Source organism: Lithobates pipiens, unplaced genomic scaffold (genome assembly GCF_037356315.1).
Source record: "Lithobates pipiens isolate NorthernLeopardFrog02 unplaced genomic scaffold, aLitPip1_a1.2 Scaffold_22, whole genome shotgun sequence".
Taxonomy (NCBI): domain Eukaryota; kingdom Metazoa; phylum Chordata; class Amphibia; order Anura; family Ranidae; genus Lithobates; species Lithobates pipiens.
In genome coordinates this window covers 202,077,699-202,103,713 of record NW_027507784.1, presented here as the reverse complement: position 1 = coordinate 202,103,713, position 26,015 = coordinate 202,077,699, and the positions used below count along the sequence as shown (strand labels likewise).

The window sequence follows — 26,015 nt, the reverse complement described above, 5'->3', positions numbered from 1 at the left end:
AGACATGCTTAGCTACACTGATTAACAACAATTGAAGCTTTAATTTAACCACTTCAACCCTGGAAGGTTTTGTCCCCTTCCTGACCAGGCCATTTTTTGCAATACGGCACTGCGTCGCTTTAACTAACAATTGTGCGGTCATGCAAAGTTGTACCCAAACAAAATTTATGTCCTATTTTAGCCACAATAAGAACTTTATTTTTGGTAGTGTTTGATATATGAATATTTTGTAGTTTTTGCTATAATAAATATCCCAAATTAAAATAAATATGTATATGTATTCTTCTACATATTTTTAGTAAAAAAAAAAAAAATCACAATAAGCGTATATTAATTGGTTTGCGCAAAAGTTAAAGTGACTACAAAATAGGGGATAGATTTATGTAATTTTTATTATTTTTATATAGACGGGGAGGTTGAAAAAAGACACAAGTCCATCAAGACCAACCTATGTGTGTGATTATTTTTTTTTTTCCCGTAAAATAATTTTATTGAAAAATAGTATGCAAATATACAAGTAACAGACAGATGAACTGACAATGCGTGTACATTGCAAACAATGACAAGTTTAGTTAACAGCGTATATTGGTAAATCAGTAATAAAACTTGTTTCCACCTAGTGTTGTTAAACCTAATAACACAATGCATTTGACATTTGTGTCTATCTTAAAGTATGATGCATAAAATCCTCATTACAACAATCAGGTTAGGAGACTTCGGACGGATAGAAATGGTGTCATCTGTATCAATAGGTGGAGTATGTAGAGCGGTTGATATTCATCTGGGTTCGGGTGGTCAAGAGCAGAAAGAGGTCAGTCGTCAGTGTTGGGAAAAAAGAAAATGAAAACAAAGAAAGAGAAAGAAGGGGAGAGGTGGGGGGAGGGTGGTCAGAGGGATTGTGACTAGGGAGAATGTTGGGAATGGGCAGGGGTGATTCCAAAGAGGGGGGGGGTTGTCCAAGGGTGTCGCCCCCACAGTCCCCACCATCCTTCCAGTTAGAGAGGATCTCTCAATGTGGGGGACCCCGTCCAGCGGGGATCCCTCTTAGATCTTTGTGGGAGGCGGGGCAAGAATAGTATACAGGTCGAGGTGAACCGTCTAAAGGGGGAGCGTTGGTGAGGATATGTTGAAGTCGCTATTGCGGCCGTTTGAACGATTTGAGTTCATGATGGAGGCATATCTATCCGAAGTACAAAAGTGATTCCAACAAGCCCATGTCTGTGAATACTTGGAAGGGGAATCTCGGGCAATGTGTATCAATTCCTCCAGCTCGGCTATTCTCCCCACTCTTACTAGCCATTCAGATGTCGTTGGAGAGTGAGGGGTGCCCCAATGAGTGGAAATACATAATTTGGCAGCATTAATCATATGGACCCCAACAGATTTCCTGTAAGATTGGATTGATGTAGAAGAGTAGTGCAGAATCATCCGAGCTGGGGAGAATTCAATAGGATATGTGGTTACTTGAGCGGTTATATCGCGTACATGTGACCAAAAAGTCCGAGATGAGCGATTGTCGTTTCTATTGACCTAGGAGGGTTGTAGACTGTAATGGTAGGTTGTAAAGCTCTGAGAAGTAATGCTCAAACTGTTTGGCTATATCAACTGTGGTCGAGTATGAGTTACCCCTGGCGTCTTTTATGGTATGTACGTTGGTACTGGCTTTCTGTGTTTGGATTGCTCTTGCCAAGAATTTCCCACATTTGTTGCCCTGTTCATAGAAAAGCTTTTGGGATAGAGTAAATTTTCGGTGCGTTCGACGATTAAGGATATCTAGGAGTGATTTCCTAGTTTGTGTGAGTTCCAAATAGGTGTTCTGGGCATGTGAGAGTTTGTGAATTCTCTCCAGTTTCCCTATTTTGTCAGTCAGTTCCGAGATCAGAGCTTGTTGCTCTTTTTTCCGGATGGCTTTAAGGTGTATGAATCTGCCTCGGAGGACACATTTATGCACTTCCCAGATATTAATGGGTGTCGTCTCCGGGTTGTCATTGTTCTGGAAGTATTCGTTTAGGCTCGCACGGATGCTAGAAATATCGCTTTCTGTGGTGAGGAGCGAGGGGTCTAGTCTCCATATTTTAGTGGAAGGGTTGTGTTCTGGAAATGTTAAGGAGAGGGTGATAGGATGGTGATCCGAGATGAGCAATGATTCTATTGTGGCTGATGTTAGGAGGGGGAGGTCTTTCTGTGAGAGGAACAGGTAGTCAATTCTAGAATACCTGTTATGGGGTATAGAAAAGAAGGTATAGTCCTTCTCGGTTGGGTGCAAGGTCCTCCATGTGTCATGTACAAGAAAGTCCTGTAGTTGGGTTTTGATTTGCTTTAGCGCCCTATATGGTAGTGTCGTGGACCCTGTTGATGAGTCAAGAAGGGGTTGTAGGGGTACGTTAAAATCGCCTCCCAGAATTAAGATTCCCGATTGGAAACTAGCTAGAGCGGAAGCGATAGATCGGATAAAACTAACCTGGGCCGAGTTAGGGCTGTAGATGTTTGCCAGAGTGACTGTTCGGTTATGTAAGGTTCCTTTTAGGCCGCGTACACACACGGGGACTGTTCGCTCAACTTCGTCCGCTGAACAGTGTTTCGGCGGACAGTCCGCTCGTGTGTGGGCTTTCAGCGGACAGTTTCAGCGGACAGTCTGACGAACAAAGTTTTTCGGAAATTCCGAAAAACTGTCCGCTGAAACTTGGTTTGAGCGGACAGTCCGCCCGTGTGTAGGCTTGTTCGTCAAACTAAGTCTCGCGCATGCTCAGAAAGAATTTACACGCCGAAGGTTGCATTGCAGTGTATAGGACGTCGTTTTCTAGTCCCGTCGTACGTGCCGTTCACGTCATCGCGCACGGTTTCAGCGGACTGTTCGTTCGTCGTGTGTGGGCAAGTCCGTCCATGCTAATTTTGAGCGGACTGTCCGCTGAAACTGTTTGACGGACAAAGTTGAGCGAACATTCCCCGCGTGTGTACGCGGCCTTAGGAAGATGAAACGTCCTTCTGGGTCGATACAGGTGTCAATTGTGTGCCAGTGAGTATTTTTTGAGAGCAAGATGGAGACTCCTTTCGTTTTAGCTAAATTGTTGGAAGCGTGAAAGGCCGTTGGGTTTATTCTCAACGTTGGGAAAATAATTCAGAGGTCCACCTCCCTAGGGAATAGGTCTTGATATAGAGTGTCTGTATTAGAATTAAAATTGAAATTAAAAGAATAATTAAAATCGGGCCCTCTGATTACTCCTCAATCTGAAAGGACGTCAAGGTGGGGGCCGTGAGGGCGAGACTCAAGGCCAGAGGGGGGGAGGGGGGGGTGGTGAATAAGGGGAATAGGGGTGTTACTCGGGGGCAGGGAAGGGAGGAGGGGAATGGGATGTCAGGTGTTATGGGGTTAGGTTGTGTAGGAAAAGGGGAGCCGGGGGTATATGTAGTCCAGCTACCTTACCCTGTTAGAACTAGCTCTGTCCGGTATTGGTCAACGGGGGTAGGTACTATCCCGTTGTGTGGGGAAGTGAAAGGCGATCGGGTGTCAGTCAAGGATGTGTCCAGTCCATAGGAGGTCAAAAAGAATCATTTAGGGTTATGAAGCAAGTGGCTAAGCATAGAGGGGAAAGAAAAGCAAAATTAGGTCCAAATACACAAAAATTGTGAAACCACATTTATAAAGCAGATAACAACCATGACTAGGATATATAGAACCGTATGCATAAACATAAAAACAGGAGAACATTGAAAGTAAGGCCTCTATGAAGGAGCAGGTGGATCTTGCGGAATTAAAAACATTTCTGCTTGAGGGATACAGAGGTTACTCAACTTCAGTGAGCTGAAGTGGCATTATGATCTTAGATGACCCGTTAGCAAAGTTGGCATGTTCCCCCTTGGTACGGGGGGGATTACATTTCAGCTCGTAGAGGGAGAACATTATGTTAAGTAGCATGCATCTAACCATCAACCCTGGTCCTTGCCGGTGAACGTGGTAGCTGGGAGTGTCCCTGGGCATAATGTGAGAGGGTTTGGAGTGTCTGATAATCCCCACAGTTTCTTTCTTTTTTTTTTTTTTGTTAGGGTTAGCTGGGGGGAAATCAGACAAGCATTCCACAGAGATTAGTCCCGTCCCATCCCAATGTTTATGGTGGAATTAGGGTGACCTTTCTAATCTGAGGATAGGAATAATCCCTGGCTGACTGGATGTAAGGTATGAGACGTGGCCCTGGCCACTAAGTAATGAATGCGGCCATGGCAACCCTGCTGGACTGTGCATTTGGGGAGTCACCTCATTGTGAGGTGGAAAGTAGGCTCTGCATTAGCTTACTGGGAAGATCTCTGCCATAACATGCAGGTCTTTTTGTAAGTCTACAGCGGTATAAAAAGGGGAACCCATTCCTGGAAAAAAAAGGTAAAGAGTTATGCATGTAACATATGAACACAGAAACACAGGCATATAGATCAGACATTGTGTTCTCCCAGTATATGATTTAGGTCTCCCCCTATTTCCTTTAACAAATCTTGCGCTGCAGGGTCGATAAAGACCGTTTGGCATTGAGAACCTAGGGGGAGATGAGAGGAAGAAGAACACAGCAAATAACAGTAGGAAAAGGTATGATATTCATAGTAGCTTATCTGTCGGGGTGAGGTAGGAACATCACGGTCCTCAGTTGGGTAAGGCGCGGTTTAGAACGCCTATGTATAGGTGAGAGCCGTAAACCAGTGATCTTTGAACTAGCTGGAGATCTTAAAGGAAAAGTCTATTTCTCTCGTCGGGGTGGGTTGTAGAGATGAGTATGGGTGGCCATGTTCTGTCCTACACACCCCATTATGGGAATGCTGCAAGATGGGGACTTGTCTGCGAGAAAATCTCTAATAGTCTGAAGAAAGAGGAAAACCAGGGCATGTCCAAAGGAGACCATGGTTCTGGGCCAAGGCGATGGAAAGAGCGAGTGAGTGTTTCAATCGGGATCTTTAGGGCCTATCCGGCCGTGCCCTTCTGTGGGCTGGTGATGCTGTGGGGCTCTGGCAGTCTCGATCCCTCTGGTCTCTCTGAGTCGGTGGTCTGGGTGACGTCGACCTACGTCTCCGAATGTTGAACTCATCCCTCACCGGTATGGCATCCATGGAGCTGGTTCTCTGAAGGTGAGGGGTACGGTAGGATTTGTACCACTCTGGAAGCTCTACAAGGGGATTTGAAGTGTGCTGCAAAAACTCCTGAGGTCCTCCGGGACCCTCAGGTTAGCCGTGCGACCATCTGAGGAGGCCGACAGGCAAAAGGGGAACCTCCAACGGTACTGAATTCCCTTCTGGCGTAGGACATCCAGGAGTGGGCAGAGATCCCTTCTGTGTTGCAGTGTTATAGGGGACAGGTCCTGAAATATTTTGATCTCTGCCCCTTGGTAGTTCAAGTTACGGCGGTCTCTGGCCCTTCTGAGTATGTCTTCTTTCAGCCTGAAACTCACCAAGTAGCAGATTACGTCTCTGGGGGGGTCAGTTTCTCTGCCCCTGGGTTTGAGCGCCCTGTGGAGTCGTTCCCATTCAATGGGGGCTTCATATGGTCTCCCCAGTAGATCATTAAAGATTTGGACAGTCACTTGTGCTAGGTGGGCCTGATCTACGGATTCAGGAATGCCTCTTACCCTCAGGTTATGACGCCGTCCGCGATTGTCCAAGTCTTCCAAGTGTCTGCTTAGGTCTCTGAGTTGGCCGTGGTGAGCATTAGACATCCGTTGCACGTGGTGAATGGCGGTGTCATGGCGTGCTGTCTCTTCCTCCAGATCGCCTATTCTCACGTGCATAGACTGTATATCCCTCCGGAGGTCGGATATGGCTGCTGTGAGGGATCCTTTGATGTCCTCTGCCACTGCTCTGAGGTCTTGTACGTTCAGTGGGCGTGCAGCGGTAGGGCTTTCTGGATGCTGCGTATCCCTCCTGCTGTGTGGGCTAGGGCTGGGGGAGCGATGCTCCGTGTAGGCCTGAGGTGAGGCCGCGGCCTCGCGTGAGCGGGCCCGGAATATCTCCGGGATGTTTCTTTCGTGTGGCGGGTCCGTCCCTCTCGGGGATCGGGACCTGGATTGCGGCGATTTCCCCTTCTGCTTCACCATGGTATCGGGTGAGTATTGCTTCGCTGGGCTTACTGCAGGACCTCTGATGGACGGAGCGGTAGAATCAGGCAGCCATCTCCCGTCAGCGCCAAGCCACGTGCCCTATGTGTGTGATTATATGCCAGTATTACTTTGTATATCTCTGAATGTTGCAGTCATTCAGCTGCTTATCTAATAGTTCTTTGAAACTATCGATGCTGCCCGCTGAAACCACCGCCTGTGGAAGGGAATTCCACATCCTTACAGCTCTTACAGTAAATTACCCTCTACGTAGTTTAAGGTTAAACCTCCTTTGTTCTAATATGAATGAGTGGCCAGGTGTCCTGTTAAACTCCTTTCTGCAAAAAAGTTTTATCCCTATGGTGGGGTCACCAGTACAGTATTTATAAATTGAAATGATATCCCCTCTCAAGCGTCTCTTGAGAATAATTTCAGTGTTCACAACCTTTCCTCATAACTAATATCCTCCAGACCCATTATTAGTTTTGTTACCCTTCTTTGTACTTGTTTCATTTTCAGTACATTCTTCCTGAAGACTGATGCCCAGAACTGGACAGCATACTCTAGGTGCAGCCGGAGTCTTATAGAGTGGGAGAATTATCATTTTATCTCTGGCGTTGATCCCCTTTTTAATGCATGCCAATATTCTATTTGCTTTGTTAGAAGCAGCTTGTATAAATTGCATTCATATTTTTGCCACTAAAATGCATTATTTTATATTTTTCTACATTAAAACTCATTTGCCATGTAGTTGCCCACCCCATTAATTTGTTCAGATTTTTTGCAAGGTTTCCACCTCCTGTGGATAAGTTATTGTCCTGCTTAGCTTAGTATCATCCACAAATACAGAGACTGAACTGTTTACCCCATCCTCCAGGTCATTTATGAACAAAATAAATAGGATTGGTCCCAGCACAGAACCCTGGGGGACCCCACTACCCAATTCTGACCATTCTGAGTACTCCCCATTTATCCCCACCCTCTGAACTTGCCCTTATAGTCAGTTTTCAATTCATGTACTCACCCTATGGTCCATGCCAATGGACCTTATTTTGTACAGTATACGTTTATGGGGAACTGTGTCAAATGCTTTAGCAAAATCCAGATATACCACATCTATGGGCCTTCCTTTATCTAGATGGCAACTCATCTCCTCATAGAAGGTTAATAGATTGGTTTGGCAAGAATGATTCTTCATAAATACATGCCTGCACCTGCTGTGAACATTCCTGGCTCTTTTTTAGTATGGAGGGACTTCTCAGGAGCTTTATGGAGGGAAAAATTACATATTCATCAAAAAATGGCCTCCCTCATTGCATATCTAAACATGGGGATACTTTGAAGTGGATAAACACTTACCAGCAACTTTATTAGGTATACCTTTCTAGTACTGGGTTGGAAACCCCTTTGCCTTCAGAACTTCTTTAATTCTTTGTGACATAGATTCAACAAGGTGTTGGAAACATTCCACAAAAAAAATGGTCCATTATGACATGATAGCAACATGCAGTTGCTGCAGATTTGTTGGCTGATAATCCATGATGCAAATCCCCAGTTCCACCGCATCCCAAAGGTGCTCTATTGGATTGAGATCTGGTGACTGTGGAGGCTATTGGATTACAGCAAACTCACTGTAATGTTCAAGAAACCAGTGGCAAGATGATTTGAGCTTTGTGACATGGTGCATTATCCTGCTGGAAGTAGCCATCAGAAAATGGTTACACTGTAGTCATAAAGGGATGAGACATGGTCAGCAACAATATTCAGGTAGGCCATGGCATTTAAGCAATGCTCAATTGGTCCTGAGGGACCCAAAGTACACCAGGGAAATATCTCCCACACCATTACACCACCAGTCTGAACCATTGATACAAGGCAGGATGGATCCATGCTTTTATGTTGTTTATGCTAAATTCTGACCCTACCATCTGAATGTCGCAGGTGAAATTGAGACTCATCAGACCAGGCAAAGTTTTTCCAATCTTCTATTGTCTGATTTTGGTGAGCCTGTGCAAATTGTAGCTTCAGTTTCGGTTGTTAGCTGACAAGAATAGCACCGGTGTGGTCTTCTGCTGCTGTAGCACATCTACTTCAAGGTTTGGTGTGTTGTGCATTCAGAGATGGTATTCTGCATACCTTGGTTTGTCCTCTGACCTCTGACATCAACAAGGTATTTTTGTCCACACAACTGCCACTCACTGGATATTTTCTCTTTTTTTGACTATTCTCTGTAAACCCTAGAGGTGGTTGTGCATGAAAATCCTAGTAGACTAGCAGTTTTTGAAATACTTAGACCAGACTATCTGGCACCAACAACCATATCACGTTCAAAGTCACTTGAATAGAATTTCTTCTCCATTCTGATGGTCAGTTTAAACTTCAGCAAGTCATCTTCACCACATCTAGGTGCCTAAATGCATTGAGTTGCTGCCATGTGATTGACTGATTAGCAATTTGTGTTACCAAGCAATTGAACAGGTGTACCTAATAAAGTTGCCGGTGAAAGTATATAAAGCAAAGGGATTAGGGTCTCATTATTCAGATAAACAAACCCAGGCACCATTTTGTCTGTAAAAAGCCTTCTCACATACAGTAGTAATTAATAGACTACTTCCTTGGCAAACAAATACCCTCCTTCTTCAGAAAATATGCACATTAAAAAATCTATTACATAACCACAATGATCAAATTCTAAATAAAATATATTCTTAATTATAATGTTATTTACATCTGTTAACCTCTTCCCGCCTGCCCTATAGCCGAATGACGGCCATAGAGCGGGCGCTTTCGTCCGGGAGGCCGTCCCTGGACGTCCTGTTGTTTACTTCCGCAATGCGCGCCGCCGCGGGCGCGCATCGGGGAAGTTCTGTTTTTGCCGCGTCCCCCGGAGACAGGCAAACACAGATCGCTGTAAACAGCCAATCACAGCGGCCGTTTACAGCATGATCGGCGTGTCCAATGTGAGATGATCTCATATGTAAACATATGAGATCATCTCTCAGCGCCGCTCTCCCTCCTTACACAGACAGCATGTGAGAGGGGAGAGATGAACGGCTGCAGCGGCCGTGAGTGTAAAAAAAAAAGTTAAAAAAGTGCCATCCGCCCCAGTGCCATCCTCCCCCAGTGCCATCCGCCCCAGTGCCATCATGCCCCAGTGCCATCCTGCCCCAGTGCCATCTGCCCCAGTGCCATCCGCCCCAGTGCCATCCACCCCAATGCTACCTGTTGTCAGTGTCATTTGTCCCCAGTGCCATCTGTCATCAGTGCCACGTATAAGTGCCATCTGTCATCAGTGCCACGTGTCATCAGTGCCACATAGTGCCATCTGTCATCAGTGCCACATATTAGTGCCATCTGTCAACAGTGCCACGTATCAGTGCCATTTGTCATCAGTGCCACCTGTCAGTGTCACGTGCCATCTGTCGTCAGTGTCACGTGTCATCAATGCCACTTATCAGTGCCATCTGTCATCAGTGTCACGCGTCATCGGTGCCACGTATTAGTGCCATCTGTCATTGGTGGCACGTATTAGTGCCCCGTATTAGTGCCATCTGTCATCGGTGCCACATGTCATCAGTGCCACGTATAAGTGCCATCTGTCATCAGTGCCACATATCAGTGCCACGTGTCATCAGTGCCACGTATAAGTGTCATTATTGCCATGTATCAGTGCCATCTGTCATCTGTGCCACGTGTCATTGTCCTGGTGCTCCAGGGCCTTCAAAAGTGTAATAGGTAGTCAACAAGTTAGATGTGTAATTTATGCTCCTAGAACACGTGATGGCGCTCCCTGCATGTTGGGCCTCTATGTGGCCAGGCTGTGAAAAAGTCCCACACATGTGGTATTGTAATACTCAGGAGGAGTAGCAGAATTTTTTTGTCATTTGTTGTGTACACATGCCATGTGAGAGAAATAACCTATTACAACGACAATTTTGTGGAAAAAAATAAAAAAAATGAAAAATCTTAATTTTGCAAAGAATTGTGGGAAAAAAATTACAACATCAAAAAGCTCGCCATGCCTCTTACTAAATACCTTGGAATGTCTACTTTCCAAAAAGGGGTCATTTGGGGGGTATTTGTACTTTCCTGACTTGTTCGGGTCACAAGAAGCGAGATAGGCCACCAGTACATCAGATGTGATCAATTTTGTGCGATTCGCACCATAGCTTGTAGACTCTCTAACTTTCACAAAGACCAAATAATATCAACTAATTTGGGTTATTTTTACCAAAGATATGTAGCAGTATAAATTGTGGCCAAAATATATGATGAAAAATTAATAATTTGCATAATTCTGTCACAGAAACAAAGAAATATGCGTTTTTTTTCAAAATTTTCGGTCTTTTTTCATTTATAGCGCAAAAAATAAAAACCCCAGAGGTGGTCAAATACCACCAAAAGAAAGCTCTATTTGTGGGAAAAAAAGGACAAAAATTCATTTGAGTACAGTGTTGCATGACTGAGTAATTGTCATTCAAAGTGTGAGAGCACCGAAAGCTGAAAATTGGTCTGGGCATGAAGGGTGTTTAAGTGCCCAGTAAGCAAGTGGTTTAGTAGAGATTTCACATAAACCATCATACTCTAACACACATAGAACAGAGACCAAGCATTTTTCTTTTTTTTTTATCCTGCAGGTTTTGCAGGTATTGATTTACAGACAATGAGGCTGTAAACAATATATACTGAATTTGTTTACATATAGATTTGATATGCAGTTGCTCATGGGTGATAGAGATGAGCTTCGAGGTCGAGTCGAAAAATTAGTTTGCCGAACAGCGAACAATTTGAGGTGTTTGTGGCAAATTCGAAAAGCCGCAGAACACCCTGTAAAAGTCTATGGGAGAAATCTAAAGTGCTAATTTTAAAGGCTTATATGCAAGTTATTGTCATAAAAAGTGTTTGGGGACCTGGGTCCTGCCCCAGGGGACATGTATCAATGCAATTTAAAAAAAAAAATGGCTGTTTTTTCGGGAGCAGTGATATTAATAATACTTAAACTGAAGCAATAAAAGTGAAATATTCCTTTAAATTTCGTACCTAGGGGGTGTGTATAGTATGCCTTTAAAGTAGTGCTTGTTTCCCATGCTTAGAACTATCCCTGCACAAAGTTTAAAAACATTTAAAAGCACTTGCGGCTATAATGAATTGTCGGCTCCCCGTAATGCAGAGAACAGTCATTGAAAGTCATTGATAAAAAAAAATGCGTGGTGGTCCCCCCAAATTCAATTACAAGGTCTCATATGGATTGTAAGGGGAACTCCACCCCAAATTTAAAAAAAAATGGCATGGAGTTCCCCTAAAAAATTTATACCAGACCCTTTATCATGCATGCATGCAACCTGGCAGCTCGCAGGAAAAGTGGGGGGGGGTGAGAGAGCACCCCCCTCTTGAACTGTACCAGGCCACATGCCCTCAACATTGGGAAGGTGCTTTGGGGGTAGCTCCCCAAAGCACCTTGTCCCCATCGTGATGGGGACAAGGGCTTCATCCCCACAACCCTTGCCCGGTGGTTGTGGGGGTCTGCGGGCGGGGGACTTATCAGAATCTGGAAGCCCCCTTTAACAAGGGGACCCGGAGATCAAGGACCCCCTGTTTGAAATGGTAACGGGTACATTGTACCCCTACCATTTCACAAAGAAAGTGTAAAAAATTATAAAAAAAATACAGACAACGTTGGGATAAGTCCTTTATTAAAAATAAAAAAAATATAAAAAAGATTCCAGCGGTGGTAGTCCACTCTCGGTATCCTGTGATGTGTGATCAACTCCACGGAGTCCAGTGATGATTGATCTCTCCTCTCCAGGTCCAGAGTCCAACGATGATGTCCAGCGCAGCGCATCCTGTCTCCACCGGAGACACTGCGGGAATCTTGGCAGCCTGACAGGTCTCTTAGCTGAGGACAGGGCCACCTGTCACATGACCCCGTCCCCTTCTGACGCAAGGGGAAACCCGTGATTCCCCAGTGACGTGCAGGTGATCCGGTCTCCCTCTGATGTAACGGAAACCTGCACTGTGCAAAATACTTCTTTGCATCCATTTTTAACCACTTAATGACCAGGCCATTTTTAGCGATACGGCACTGCATTATTTTAATTGACAATTGCATGGCCCTGCAATGCTGTACCCAATAAAATTAATACCCATTTTTTCCACACAAATAGAGCTTTCTTTTCGTGGTATTTGATCACCTCTGCAGTTTTTATTTTTTGCACTATAAGGAAAAAACACTGACTATGATGAAAATAAAACAATATTTTTTACTTTCTGCTATAAAACACATCCAATAAAAATATTTTAAAAATATAATTTCTTCATCACTTTAGGCCAATTTGTATTCTGCTTCATATATTGTTTGGTTTGCGCAAAAGTCATAGCGTCTACAAACTATGGGATATTGTTCAAGTAAGCACTAATGGCATAGATGGAACTATGGGATAGATTTATGGACTTTTTATTAGTTTTATTGTTTTTACTTGTGATGGCGGCGAACAGCAATTTTTTTTTCGGGACTGTGACATTGCGGCAGAAGAATCTGACCCTAAGTAACCCTTTTTGGGAACCAGTGACACCAATACAGTCACCCTCTGTTATTGTGAAGTGGTAAGCACCTTTTACCCATGTGGTGTATTTGAAGGAAGAATATTGACTCCAGGGCAGGATGTGTTTTACTGACAGGATCATAGGTAAAAAATATACAAAACCAAGGCCTATTAAGGTCCTGGTATGGTATTTGATGTAAATAACTATAATTTCTTACATAGAATTATTATTTTTTATTTGTTTTTTTGTGCTTCTTTATGATATACTGTACATCCATTGTTTAAGATGAGAAAAACTTTCATATTTATAGGGGTGTAAACAGGGATTATTCACATTGCAAAGTGGACTGTACTTAGCTTAGTGAATCATATTGAATTTGTGTTCACCTAATATAAAATAATAAATAATATAGAAGTAACCACATAGCATACTTCAGTTAGTGTTAAAGAAAGCACCATAACACAATGTATTATTTTAACGAAATATTGATTCACTATTAATCACAGATTGTCATTAAATGGTAAAAAATGTCCACCATGTGTCAACAGTAAAATTACATTTGGATATTTAAGTGACCAAGCTAAAATAAAAAAGGTCTGATTCACATAGAAACAGACAGCTGCTTGAAAGCTTTACCTGCCCATTCCTGTTACCAGGGTAGAGGAGCAGTGTGGTGCATGATGCAGCCTATCACATGACTCCTATCATTGTTATCATTGGAGCAGGAGTTCCTGACAGAAAAAATAGAGATGAGGTTTGGATTTGCCACAACCATGGATTTGAGGGGAATACTGTGTATTCGAGGTTCATGGCGAGGGAACTTGGCAGACTGAATTTGTCATAGCCATAGGTCCACTGGTTTAGAAGGCCCAATAATGGGTCTTTGTTATGTGCTCTCATAAAAGGGTGGGTTTCCAGCATCAAAGAACCACATATGTATCCTTCCTATTGCCATAGCTGCCAATAGTCTAACAATTAAATTTTAAGCCCCTATGTACAGTATGCAAGTGTACACCGAAAAAAAATAGCTCAAGAAATAAAAAAAGTATAAGCATTAATGATAAAAAATATTCTTAAACAAAAACAGCAGCAAATATTAGCTAAAGATGGCCATATACAAATTCTCCCATCCACACAATTGAGGTTAATGGGGGAATTCCCCCTGCTGTCATTGTATTCTGACAGCAGAGGAGTCAACTGGATTCCTTTGCTGTCTAAATATACTGTACTGAGCAGCACTGCAGGATATAGGACTAAAGTTTTCCAGAAAACCCAATTGTTAATAATCAATTGATAGATCAACCCGCCTGACCGCCTTAAACACAACTAGTGGTCGGGGAGCTAGGCACAAGACTCTAGCCCCCCCCCCCCTTTTTCCCCCCTCCCTTCCCTCTCCACATCCATCCTACCCCGTTTCCTTCTCCATCCTTTCTTTTTGTGTCTTTTAGACTGTTCACTATTCTACGCTCAGAGCTGCGGGTATGTCCTGTAGACCTAACCAGACGACATAGGTATTGGGACAGGGAAAAGAATAGTTGTCTGCGGGACGGGTCTGTGTGGATTACATGGAGCCCCCTGTTTAAAAAAAAAAAATCAATAGATTAACTGCTGTTAAACTGGACCGGGCAATAGGTGGATCAAAATGTGGCTGATTCCTGCTGATCTTGCTGAATTTTGATCTATCGATGGCCAGCTATAGAGGACAGGGGTGCAAGCAGATAATTGAGGATGATTAGAGTCAACTAAGAGTCAACAAAGGCTTTAATAAGGGCACAGTTCATTTTTCCTTTGTTTTTATTTAACAAGGTTAATTTAACTGATATCCATTTGATCTGCTATGACTAAGCCTGTGTATTTGAAATTTAGCAAAATAACAGTCCCAGCTGTCAAAATGACCACAGGATTTTACAGTAAACAAGATCACTGAACTGTGGGGAAGGAGTAAGGGCATACTACACATGTTCAAACTATTTGGATGAAGTTTTTTTGCACGTATGTGGTAGGAAAAAGTTCAAGACTGGTTAACTTTTTAGCTTTCTATCATCAACAGGGCTGCCAACAGGGGGGTACCACCAGGCCTCCTGTAGGTTGCCCAGGCACACAGGGGGCCCAGATGGCTGGGGTATTGGTGTGCATGGGATGGGAGGACAATTACAGAACAATGCACTGTGTCTGTGACCCACCTCTAGCAGTTGAAAGCCATGCTCTCCCCCTCTCCCCCTCTTCCTCCCACTGGCTTTCAGTTTCTGTAATTGTCCTCCCGTCCCACCGCACCAACTCCACTCTTGTGCTGTCCACATCTGATTCCCCCTGTGTGCCCGAGCCCCCTGGGCCCCCTTTGCCCCCCTGGGCCCCCCCTCTCCCACTGGCTGATGCTGGTACACAGATGTATGGAGAGTGGGGAAAGGGGCCAGTAAATCTGTCATTTGCTGTCCCTTTCCATTTCTGAATTGGACACAGTGAGATATCCGTAACGAGTGTTCCTGTATCTATTCATAACTGAGCATAGTAAACTGTTTACTATGCTCAGTTGTGAATGGACAGACACCTCTGTCTCCTGTTCATTGATCTTCAGTACAACTGAGGCTACAGAGAAAGGAATTGAAGAATCTGTGTAGACCATTGATATTTCATCCAAACCCCTCTCCCAACAGCATTGTAAAAAAAAAACGAATTGTAAAAAATTTTTTACAAATTTAAAAAATATATAAAAATGTATATATAAATGTAAAATTGAAAAAAAAAATATTTAAAATTTGTTTCCTTTTTGTAATTCCAGGGCTGTACGGGGCCTCGTGATTTCTAATGGCAGCCCTAATCATCAATAAACCAGAGTCTAGCTGATGAGGAAAAAAAAAACTTTACCCATTTCCTTATTTCATGCCTTAGCATTCCATCTGTTTACCTGACTTTACCTGTTACTTTTTCTAGACAGAAACTACCTGTTGGCCTGGTTAACATGTCCTGTCTTGGCCAGTCCTGTTTCATCTTTTTTCTCTCTCTATTTATTAGACTGTATATGCTTTCACTCTAGGGTATGCGGGACAATGAAGTGGGAGGGGACCATAGGAGGGAGAATATTGTAAAAGAGAACAAGTCAATAGAAAGCAAAGAGGCAAGTGATTCACAATGCTGAGCGTGTAAAGCTGAAATTGTTCTCTTCAGTACAAGAGTTACTTTTCTGAAAATAGTGAGAGAAGAGTGCAGCACTGAAGAGAAAAACAGAGAGAGAAATGGAGCATGCTTATTGAAAGTGTAAATCTGAATAGGTATAGAAACCTATCATTGCTATTACCAAATATTGTCTATAAAACACTAAGCAACACAAAAATGAGTTACGCTTTAGGCCCCATTCACACCTGAGCATTTTGTAGCTTGAAGCCTGAAGCTACAAAACGCTAGAGGGGAAAAAATCCATTATTTTCAATGGAGATGGTTCACATCTCCACTCCATGTCACCTGAAGCCAAACGCCTGAAGCTCAAACAAGTTCCGGACCCTTTTTTGTCACTCGAATCGAGCAGATTTGGGCATTTTTCTTCTTTTTACATTGGTGACCTTTTGCCCTGCACAAAATCACGCTAAAACGGCTTAAAAAAAGGCAGCAAATCGCAGTAAAAAATGCAGCAAAAAGCCACAAAATTGCGGTAAATTTGCGCGATTTTCTGCTTGAAAATGCGACGCTCAGGTGTGAATGCAGCCTCAGAATCAATGAAACACTAAGCTTCAAAATGTGTTAATATGTGGAACTTTTTACAGCTAGATCACAATTAATCAAGCCTTAATACTATTGTTTACTTTTTTCACATGACAAGCCATTAGTGCTTACATGAACAATAACCCATGAATTGAAATGATTGATTAATGCTTTTAGCTGTTACATTGAAGAACTTAATCCAAAACATATACAATAAATAAAATTGTTTTTAATACTGTTAATACCTCCCATGCTTTCATATTTTGTAAGGTTTAAAAATTCACAATTTTCTTTAGGTACTAGCCTAGATTATTTAATTGTTTCACAGCTCTGTATATCTTGTAGTAGAAGTGATAACAATCAAGCAGTTCAGTCTTAAAAATACCCCTTTTTCCTGCCCAGAAGCAATTTAGGTTCTTTTCAAGTTATTTTGATTGTTCTATCATGTCACACAAGTTTCCAAAAATCTGCAATAGGTTTAACCACTTGCCGACCGCCTCACGCCGATGTACGTCGGCAGAATGGCACGGGCAGGCATAAGCACGTACATGTACGTGATTTGCCTCCCGCGGGTCGGGGGCCCGATCGGGCCCCCGCCCGGTGCCTGCGGCGGTCGGTTTTCGTTCGGGAGCGATCCCGGACGAGGGGACGGCCATTCATTCATGGCCACCCCCTCGCGATCGCTCCCGACGAATGGAAATCCCCGGTGACATCACTTCCTCTCCTGTAATGTAAACACAGGAGAGGAAGTGATGTATTCTCTCCTCCGTGTCGGTATTTTTCGTTCCGACACGGAGGAGAGCGGATCAGTGAGTTGCACCAACACATCCCACACACAGTAGAACATGCCAGGCACACTCACACCCCCCCTTTACCCCCCGATCACCCCCCCAATTACCCCTGCCCCCCAGTCACAGTGACACCAATGTCATTTTTTTTTTTTTTTTTTTTTTTTTGCATTGGTGTCATTTGTGACTGTAATAACTGTTAGGGCAGTTAGGGTTAGCCCCCTTTAGTTCTAATGTACCCCCCTAACCCCCCCAATAAAGGTTTAACCCCGTGATCACCCCCCGTCGCCAGTGTCACTAAGGCTGGGTTCACATTGCAGCGGTTTATGAGAACGAATGTGATTCGCACCGCACTGCAGTGCAAATCACATCCGATCTCTGTGCGATTCGAGTTCAGCCATTCGCCGCACCCGCCGCACCCGCCACACCCGCCGCACCCGCCGCAAATTCGCACGGGACCCTTTTTTTGGCCCGCAGCAGAATCGGATCGCATGGGTGTTCACACCATGCGATCCGAGTTTGCAGATCGCACTGCGATATGCGAACTGATCTGGGGGTGTCAGTAACATTTCACTGACACTCCCAGCAGTTCGCATAGGGCAGTGTGAACTGCCGCCGGGAGGCATGCGATGCGGGAACCCGCCGCGGATTCGCGGCGTTTCCGCATCGCTCCAGTGTGAACCCAGCCTAATAAGCGATCATTTTTCTGATCGCCGTATTAGTGTCACAGGTGACGCTAGTTAGGCAGGTAGGTATTTAGGTTCGCCGCAGCTTTTTATAGCGCTAGGGACCCCCATATACTACCGCATAAAGCCCCCTGATTGCCCCCTAGTTAACCCTTTCACCAGTGATCACCATATAACTGTTACAGGTGACGCTGGTTGGTTAGTTATTTTTTTATAGTTTCAGGGCACCCGCCATTTATTACCTAATAAAGGTTTAACCCCCTGATCACCCGGCAGGTGTCATTTGTGACTAATAACTGTTAGGGCAGTTAGGGTTAGCCCCCTTTAGTTCTAAGGTACCCCCCTAACCCCCCCAATAAAGGTTTAACCCCGTGATCACCCCCCGTCGCCAGTGTCACTAAGGCTGGGTTCACATTGCAGCGGTTTATGAGAACGGATGTGATTCGCACCGCACTGCAGTGCAAATCACATCCGATCTCTGTGCGATTCGAGTTCAGCTATACAGATAGTATGGCTGAATTCGTGTCGCACCCGCCGCACCCGCCGCAAACTCGCACGGGACCCTTTTTTTGGTCCGCAGCAGAATCGGATCGCATGGGTGTTCACACCATGCGATCCAAGTTTGCAGATCGCACTGCGATATGCGAACTGATCTGGGGGTGTCATTAACATTTCACTGACACTCCCAGCAGTTCGCATAGGGCAGTGTGAACTGCCGCCGGGAGGCATGCGATGCGGGAACCCGCCGCGCATTCGTGGCGTTCCCGCATCGCTCCAGTGTGAACCCAGCCTAATAAGCGATCGTTTTTCTGATCGCTGTATTAGTGTCACAGGTGACGCTAGTTAGGCAGGTAGGTATTTAGGTTCGCCGCAGCTTTTTATAGCGCCAGGGACCCCCATATACTACCGCATAAAGCCCCCTGATTGCCCCCTAGTTAACCCTTTCACCAGTGATCACCATATAACTGTTACAGGTGACGCTGGTTGGTTAGTTATTTTTTTATAGTTTCAGGGCACCCGCCATTTATTACCTAGTCTCACTAGTGTACCCCTAAATTTAGGGGTGTCTACTTTCTAAAATGGGGTCATTTGGGGGGGGGGGGTTTGTGCCATCTTGGCATTTTATGGCCTTCAAAACTGTAACGCCCTTAGAAAGCCTGAAGGCGGTGCTTGGTTTTTGGGGCCCCGTACGCGGCTAGGCTCCCAAAAAGTCCCACATATGTGGTATCCCCGTACTCAGGAGAAGCAGCAGAATTTATTTTGGGGTGTCATTTCACATATGCCCATGGCATGCGTGAGCAATATATCATTTAGTGACAACTTTGTGAAAAAAAAAAAAAGTTTGTAATTTTCCCGCAACTTGTGGCAAAATATAAAATATTCCATGGACTCAACATGCCTCTCAGCAAATAGCTTGGGGTGTCTACTTTCTAAAATGGGGTCATTTGTGGGGGTTTTGTGCCATCTTGGCATTTTATGGCCTTCAAAACTGTAATAGGTAGTGAGAAGTGAACTCAAAAAATTACGCCCTTAGAAAGCCTGAAGGCGGTGCTTGGTTTTCGGGGCCCCGTACGCGGCTAGGCTCCCAAAAAGTCCCACATATGTGGTATCCCCGTACTCAGGAGAAGCAGCAGAATTTATTTTGGGGTGTCATTTCACATATGCCCATGGCATGCATGAGCAATATATCATTTAGTGACAACTTTGTGAAAAAAAAAAAAAAAAAAAAAAAGTTTGTAATTTTCCCGCAACTTGTGGCAAAATATAAAATATTCCATGGACTCAACATGCCTCTCAGCAAATAGCTTGGGGTGTCTACTTTCTAAAATGGGGTCATTTGTGGGGGTTTTGTGCCATCTTGGCATTTTATGGCCTTCAAAACTGTAATAGGTAGTGAGGCGTGAAATCAAAAATTTACGCCCTTAGAAAGCCTGAAGGCGGTGCTTGGTTTTCGGGGCCCTGTACGCGGCTAGGCTCCCAAAAAGTCCCACATATGTGGTATCCCCGTACTCAGGAGAAGCAGCAGAATTTATTTTGGGGTGTCATTTCACATACGCCCATAGCATGTGTGAGCAATATATCATTTAGTGACAACTTTGTGTAAAAAAAAAAAAAAAATTTTTTTTTTGTCATTATTCAATCGCTTGAGGCAAAAAAATAAAATATTCAATGGGCTCAACATGCCTCTTATCAATTTCCTTAGGGGGTCTACTTTCCAAAATGGGGTCATTTGGGGGGGTTTTGTACTGCCCTGTCATTTTAGCACCTCAAGAAATGAGATAGGCAGTCGTAAACTAAAAGCTGCGTAAATTCCAGAAAACGTACCTTAGTTTGTAGATGTGACAACTTTTGCGCAAACCAATAAATATACAATTATTGACTTTTTTTTTACCAAAGACATGTGGCTGAATACATTTTGTCCTAAATGTATGACTAAAATTGAGTTTATTGGATTTTTCTAATAACAAAAAGTAGAAAATATCATTTTTTTTCAAAATTTGCGGTCTTTTTACGTTTATATCGCAAAAAATAAAAATCGCAGAGGCAATCAAATACCATCAAAAGAAAGCTCTATTTGTGGGAAGAAAAGGACGCAAATTTTGTTTGGGTACAACATTGCATGACCGCGCAATTACCAGTTAAAGCAGCGCAGTGCCAAAGTGTAAAAAGACCTCTGGTCATTTACCAGCAAAATGGTCCGGTCTGAAAGTGGTTAAAGATACAAACAACAATTGCTCCATGAATGTTCTGTATGTACGGAATATTCATTTAATGTTAACTTCACAAACAAGGCCTCTGGGTATTATAGTTGCTATGTGTCATGATCACTTGTGCCCCTGTTCCTCACCCCAGCACCCGGATGTTGGCTTTTGCTTTTCCCCTGTCTGTGTTCACCTGAAAGGGGATTGATCTGATCAGTCACCTGATATAAGCAAACTGAACACTCTAGCCCTTGCTTGTGATAGAGACACTTACCTGCATTGTTCGTGATCAAGCCTCCCATTTGTTTGCCTTGATTTGCTGTTGTATTTCCCTGTGTATGACCCAGATTGGATATTGGACTATTCCTGAACTCAGCCTGCCTTATTATCTAGACTGTCGAAGAACCATGCTATCTGTCTGCTGAATTGTCCGTCTGTTGTTTGCTCTGTTCGCACCTGCCCTAGTCTGGTGGGCAGGCACTATAGCATTGTGCATAAGTCCTGGGGGACAACCAAGTACCGGTAGGCCTGTTTGTCTTAAGAGAAAGGGGGCTGCTATAGGTGAAGCACACAGTAGCTAGCTATAGTGTCTGAATACCTGCATTGAGGTAGACGTGACATTCATGACATTATGTTTATAGTCAGATATGCAAAAAAAAATTATATATATATATATATATATATATATATATATATATATATATATATATATATATATATAGAAAGTTTTCTGGTTCATTATGTAGTGGGCTTTACACTACCTTCCCCCCAGACTGACAAAGCTCCGTTCCAAAGGTGTCTGCATTACTACTTCATCCAGAATGCGGTATTTTATCTTAATGCAGAAATTACATTAGGATAAAAAAACATTTTGACTATAAAATCACTTTAAATCAAAAACAAAAATGAAAACTCTATTCCAGCTTAAACATTTAAGCCTTTACATCCATGTTAAAAACAACTGACTGTCGTAATTACTTCTACTAGTGTCATATAGTTTTCTCCAACCGCTACAACTGCCACTTTTACTGGACAATGGAAGTAGAATTACTACTTGCAGGATCAACAGGTTATAAAAGTATGTTACGGGAGCAACCCAGACAAAAAAAAAAAAAGCTATTGACAGATTGCATCATATATAACATTATTGATTTTGCCCATAGCTACACTTTGGTGTTTTCAAACAAGGTTCCAGGAGTCACAGATTTTTCTAATGGTAATCAAATGGAATATGTGTAAATTGTAGGTGAAAGTTATAAAAAGTAGGCTGATGTTTTTAGGAGCCATACTTATACTGTTGGTTTGCAGTAAAAAAATGTAAAATACATCCATTAAAATTCAAGCTCATGGGAGCACATGCATGGCGTGATGAGAGACAGACATCTGTAATTAGAGCTCCGTGTGCAGCTGAGACTACGATCACTCCCCTGGGGCTATTTCCAATTCCCTCGGGGAACCTTTGGGCGCATGCCGACACTGAAATCACGCCACATAAAGCCAGCCCAGCAATCCCTGAATAACTACCTCCTCTGGGTCTGGGAGCAGAGCGGGATGTCCCAACATGGCGCACAGCAGCCATTCTCTCAGACAGCAGCACACAGTCTAGCTGTCTCGCCATCTCACTCCTTGGGAGAAAGTGAGTACTCTGTACAGCTCACAAAGGCAGAGCTGGATGTCAGCCTGTCTGCTATGTATTAAAAGCTAGCAGTCAAAGTACCAAATGGAGTTACATAAATACACAAATACCTTAATGCTGGAACTGGCAGCCCTGGGGAGGAGGACAGACCTGTTAGAGACTAAACACGATGAACTCCAGCTATCTTACACTGACCTCTGCAGAGATCATGAATCCCTCACAGAGACAGTAAGCCAGCTTCAAGATAACTTGGAAGACCTGGATAATAGAAACAGATGTAACAACCTAAGAATAAGGGGAGTCCCAGAAAAAGTCACAAACCTACTCCCAGCAGTTAAGCGACTGTCCCAGTCCCTATTACCTAATGTCCCTCAAGCATCATTTGCCTGTGTCAGGATCCATAGAGCTTTATGCCCCAAACCACCTAAGGGACAGTGTCCGTATCTCAAAGATTTTCTCACCAAAGAGGAAATACTGAGAGCCGCAATACACCTGATATTCTACTGGATGAAACCAGGGAACAGATTTATCCAGATATTTCCCCAGCTACGTTGGAAAAATGCAGAAGAATGAAAGAAGTCACCACTATAAATCAATCAGCCACAATTTGTTATAAATGGGGCTTCCCCTTTAAATTACAGGTCCCTCACAATGGCACTACCCAAAAAAAATCGTTTTGTTTGTTTAATTTCTTTACATTTCCGTTGATTCGTAATGATTTGTAATTTCGTAAGACACAAGTTTTTATATGCGGACTCATTCGTATTTTCGTAACAGATATATTTTCGTTGATACAAAATGATTTATAATTCAGTTAGTCTAATTTTCTTTGATTCAAAATTGTAATTTTGTTAGATAATAATTTTAATTTATTTGGTACACTACTCGGAATTTAGTAATTGTTACTTTTGTGAGATTGCCTTTTTCATTGATTTGTACTTTCATAGGAAATAAAGAATAATAATCCTATTCTTGCTTTTCTAATAAATCCTGTACTTACTCCAGTCCATTCCCTCAGTCACGAGTCCTGACTCAGTCTCCTCCTCAACTGACTTTAAAAAGATTCAGGAATGCAGTGTGACTCAGACACAAAAGGGATAAACTGATTGGCTAAAGATATTAAGATACATCACTCACTAATACCCTGCCCATTCGAAAGAACGATTCGAGAACACAAAATTACGAACATACATATTAAGATACACTTACGATGTCCATTCAAAAGAGCGATTCGAGAACACAAACAAATGAAATTACGAACAGGTGAAGAAACTAAATTAGGAACACACAAATGAAAATATGAACATAGGAAATTACGAACAGACAAAGGATTGAAAATACAAAATGTAAATCACTCGTTGTAGATGTCATTTTCTTTTTTACTGTTTCGGAGTTTGGTATTTTCGTAAGTTTGTCCGCTTTTAAGTTCGTATTTTTCACGCATTCGCTATTTTGCTTATTCGTAATTTCGTAATCCTCATATTTTGGTTCTTTCAGCTATTTGGATGTTCGAATTGATCTGAATGTACCAATACTAAAAAATTTTTACGAAAAACTAGTCATTACGAACCAAATCACACATGTCTACTGGTCGACCCCCTGCTCTACATTCACACAGGCCTGGTCTGCTGGTTGCAGGAAGCCTACCTGTAAGTTAAAATCTGGGCCTCCTGTCCAGGCAAGATAACTTGCACTGAACTGCTGTTCAATTAATAAATAAGAGTAATGGATTATAAAGTACTTCAGGTGTTTTTCCCTAAATCTGTGGGAGACCTTTCCCCCCCCCCCCGACTCCTTATACAATGTAGACTCATGTTGTTTATTTCTCTCTTCTTGATTGATTTTTTCTGTTTATGGCACTTTTCTAATAGTGGCACATATGGCACAAGTTTTCTAATAGTATTAAAGCACTTTCTCAAAAGATATGGGTTATTACAGTATATTCACTATATTTTTTTATATGGTTTGTACCATCAAGGTTTTGGCTCCCAATAAGTGATAATCAGTCAATGGCTACCTCTCCAGCCCAGTCATCCTCTCAAACTGTCTTCCCTTTAAGATATTTTGATGGGTCTTAAAATAATATCGCATAACATTGAGGGGTTCAATTCCCCTCAAAAATGCAGGAAGGCCTTTAGATCAAACAGACACAAATATTGTTCCTTCAGGAGACTCACTTTTCTGAATGCAACCACCCCAGTTTCTTCAATCACCATTATAAACAACACTTTTTTTACCACATATGAGACCAGGTCTTGAGAGGTGGCAATATTTATTAAAAACACTGTTTTATTGGATGTGCAGCATGTTTTTTTAAGAACCCAGCCAGTAGATTCCTGGTAATCCAGGGTTCGATCTGTGGCAAAGTGATTACCATAGCAATGTATACACACCTAATGACCCTCAGGCCTTTTTTTTTATATCACTCTTTCAGATCCTGGACAGATATCTCTCTCCTCACCTGCTGATTGGCGGAGACTTTAATCTAATGGCACACACGGTGTTGGAAAGAAGCTGAGTTATGAGTAATGCAAACACCTTCCCTAAATTCCTCACCCACTTGCTCAGTTCGCATCAACTCCTAGACTCCCGGCGGGCTCACAATGTGGGCGCACGGGATTACAAATTCTACTCAAATCCCCATGACAGTTATTCCAGGCTAGACTATATTTATAGCACTCCTGTCCTGTTGGTCAACTCAAACTCATCAATTATACACCCTTGTTCATGGTCAGATCATTACATGGTCTTGCTATCTATCACATACATAGGCATTTCATCAGCGAATGCCACTTGGTGCCTTAATGATTCCCTTCTCCCAGATGCTGACTTGGTCAGCAAGCTCTCGGACCACATAGGCAAATACTTTTGCATTAACAACACGACACATACCCTCCCCCACCATTTTGTGGGCTGCCATAAGGCGGTGATTCGGGGACACCTTATAGAATTAGCTACGGCAAAGAAAAAACAAAAACATGCGGATATCACTAACTCACATGAGAGCTGACCAGTCTATAGTATTTACATAGCCAATCACATTCCCTGGACACTCTTAGACAGATTAACATTAAGAGAATCAAACTAGACATGATCCTCTCTGCGCAAACTGAGAAATCTTTAAGATGGTCGAAGGCCTGATTTTTATTGCATAGCAACTCGGCTTCTACCATGTTCACCAGGAAACTTAATTGTACCATCCAACCACCACATTCACTATGCTCAGGAATGACAGGGACAATACTGTATCCCACCCCTCGGAGGTTCTCTAAATTTTCTCTAAATTTTACCAAGACTTATTGGTGGCTCCCTCTTCTCTGCCTGATTCTGCGTCCAAGTCCTGGTTGTCAGATCTATCCCTCCCATCCCTGTCAGAGGAGCAAATTAGGGTCCTGAATGACCACTGCAGGGAAGATGAGCTCCTGGCTATAATTGCATCCCTGAAACCCTCAAAAGCTCCAAGCCCGGACAGATTTTCAGCATCCTATTACAAAAAAATAATATTAACTAATTAGTCCCCCATCTAAAAAATCTTTACAATTATATTTTTAAAGGTTACATTTTTCCAGATGATGTGTTAATGGTGAACATGTCTATGATCCCTAAGCCAAATAAAGATCACAGTCTCCCCCAAAATTACCTCCCTATTTCGGTTATAAATAATTACCTTAAACTTTTTGGATGCCTTTTAGCCGACAGACTCACCTGCGTTTATTCCTTCGCTTATCTCACCTGACCAAACAGGCTTTATCCACACTAGACAAATCACTGATAATATCTGATTGGCCACCAATATTATAAAAGACGCTGACAAGTTTGATTATAAAGTCCTCCTACTAAGCCAGGATATTCACAAGGCATTTGACAGCGTAACATGGCCCTATCTAGAATTG

At 42.9% G+C, this 26,015-nt stretch overlaps 1 protein-coding gene across 9 annotated transcripts in view; it reads right to left on the bottom strand.

The window, feature by feature from the left end:
* RBFOX1 (RNA binding fox-1 homolog 1) overlaps positions 1-26,015 on the bottom strand; it is a 1,314,070-nt gene that overhangs the window by 358,409 nt on the left and 929,646 nt on the right. The window lies entirely within an intron of this gene.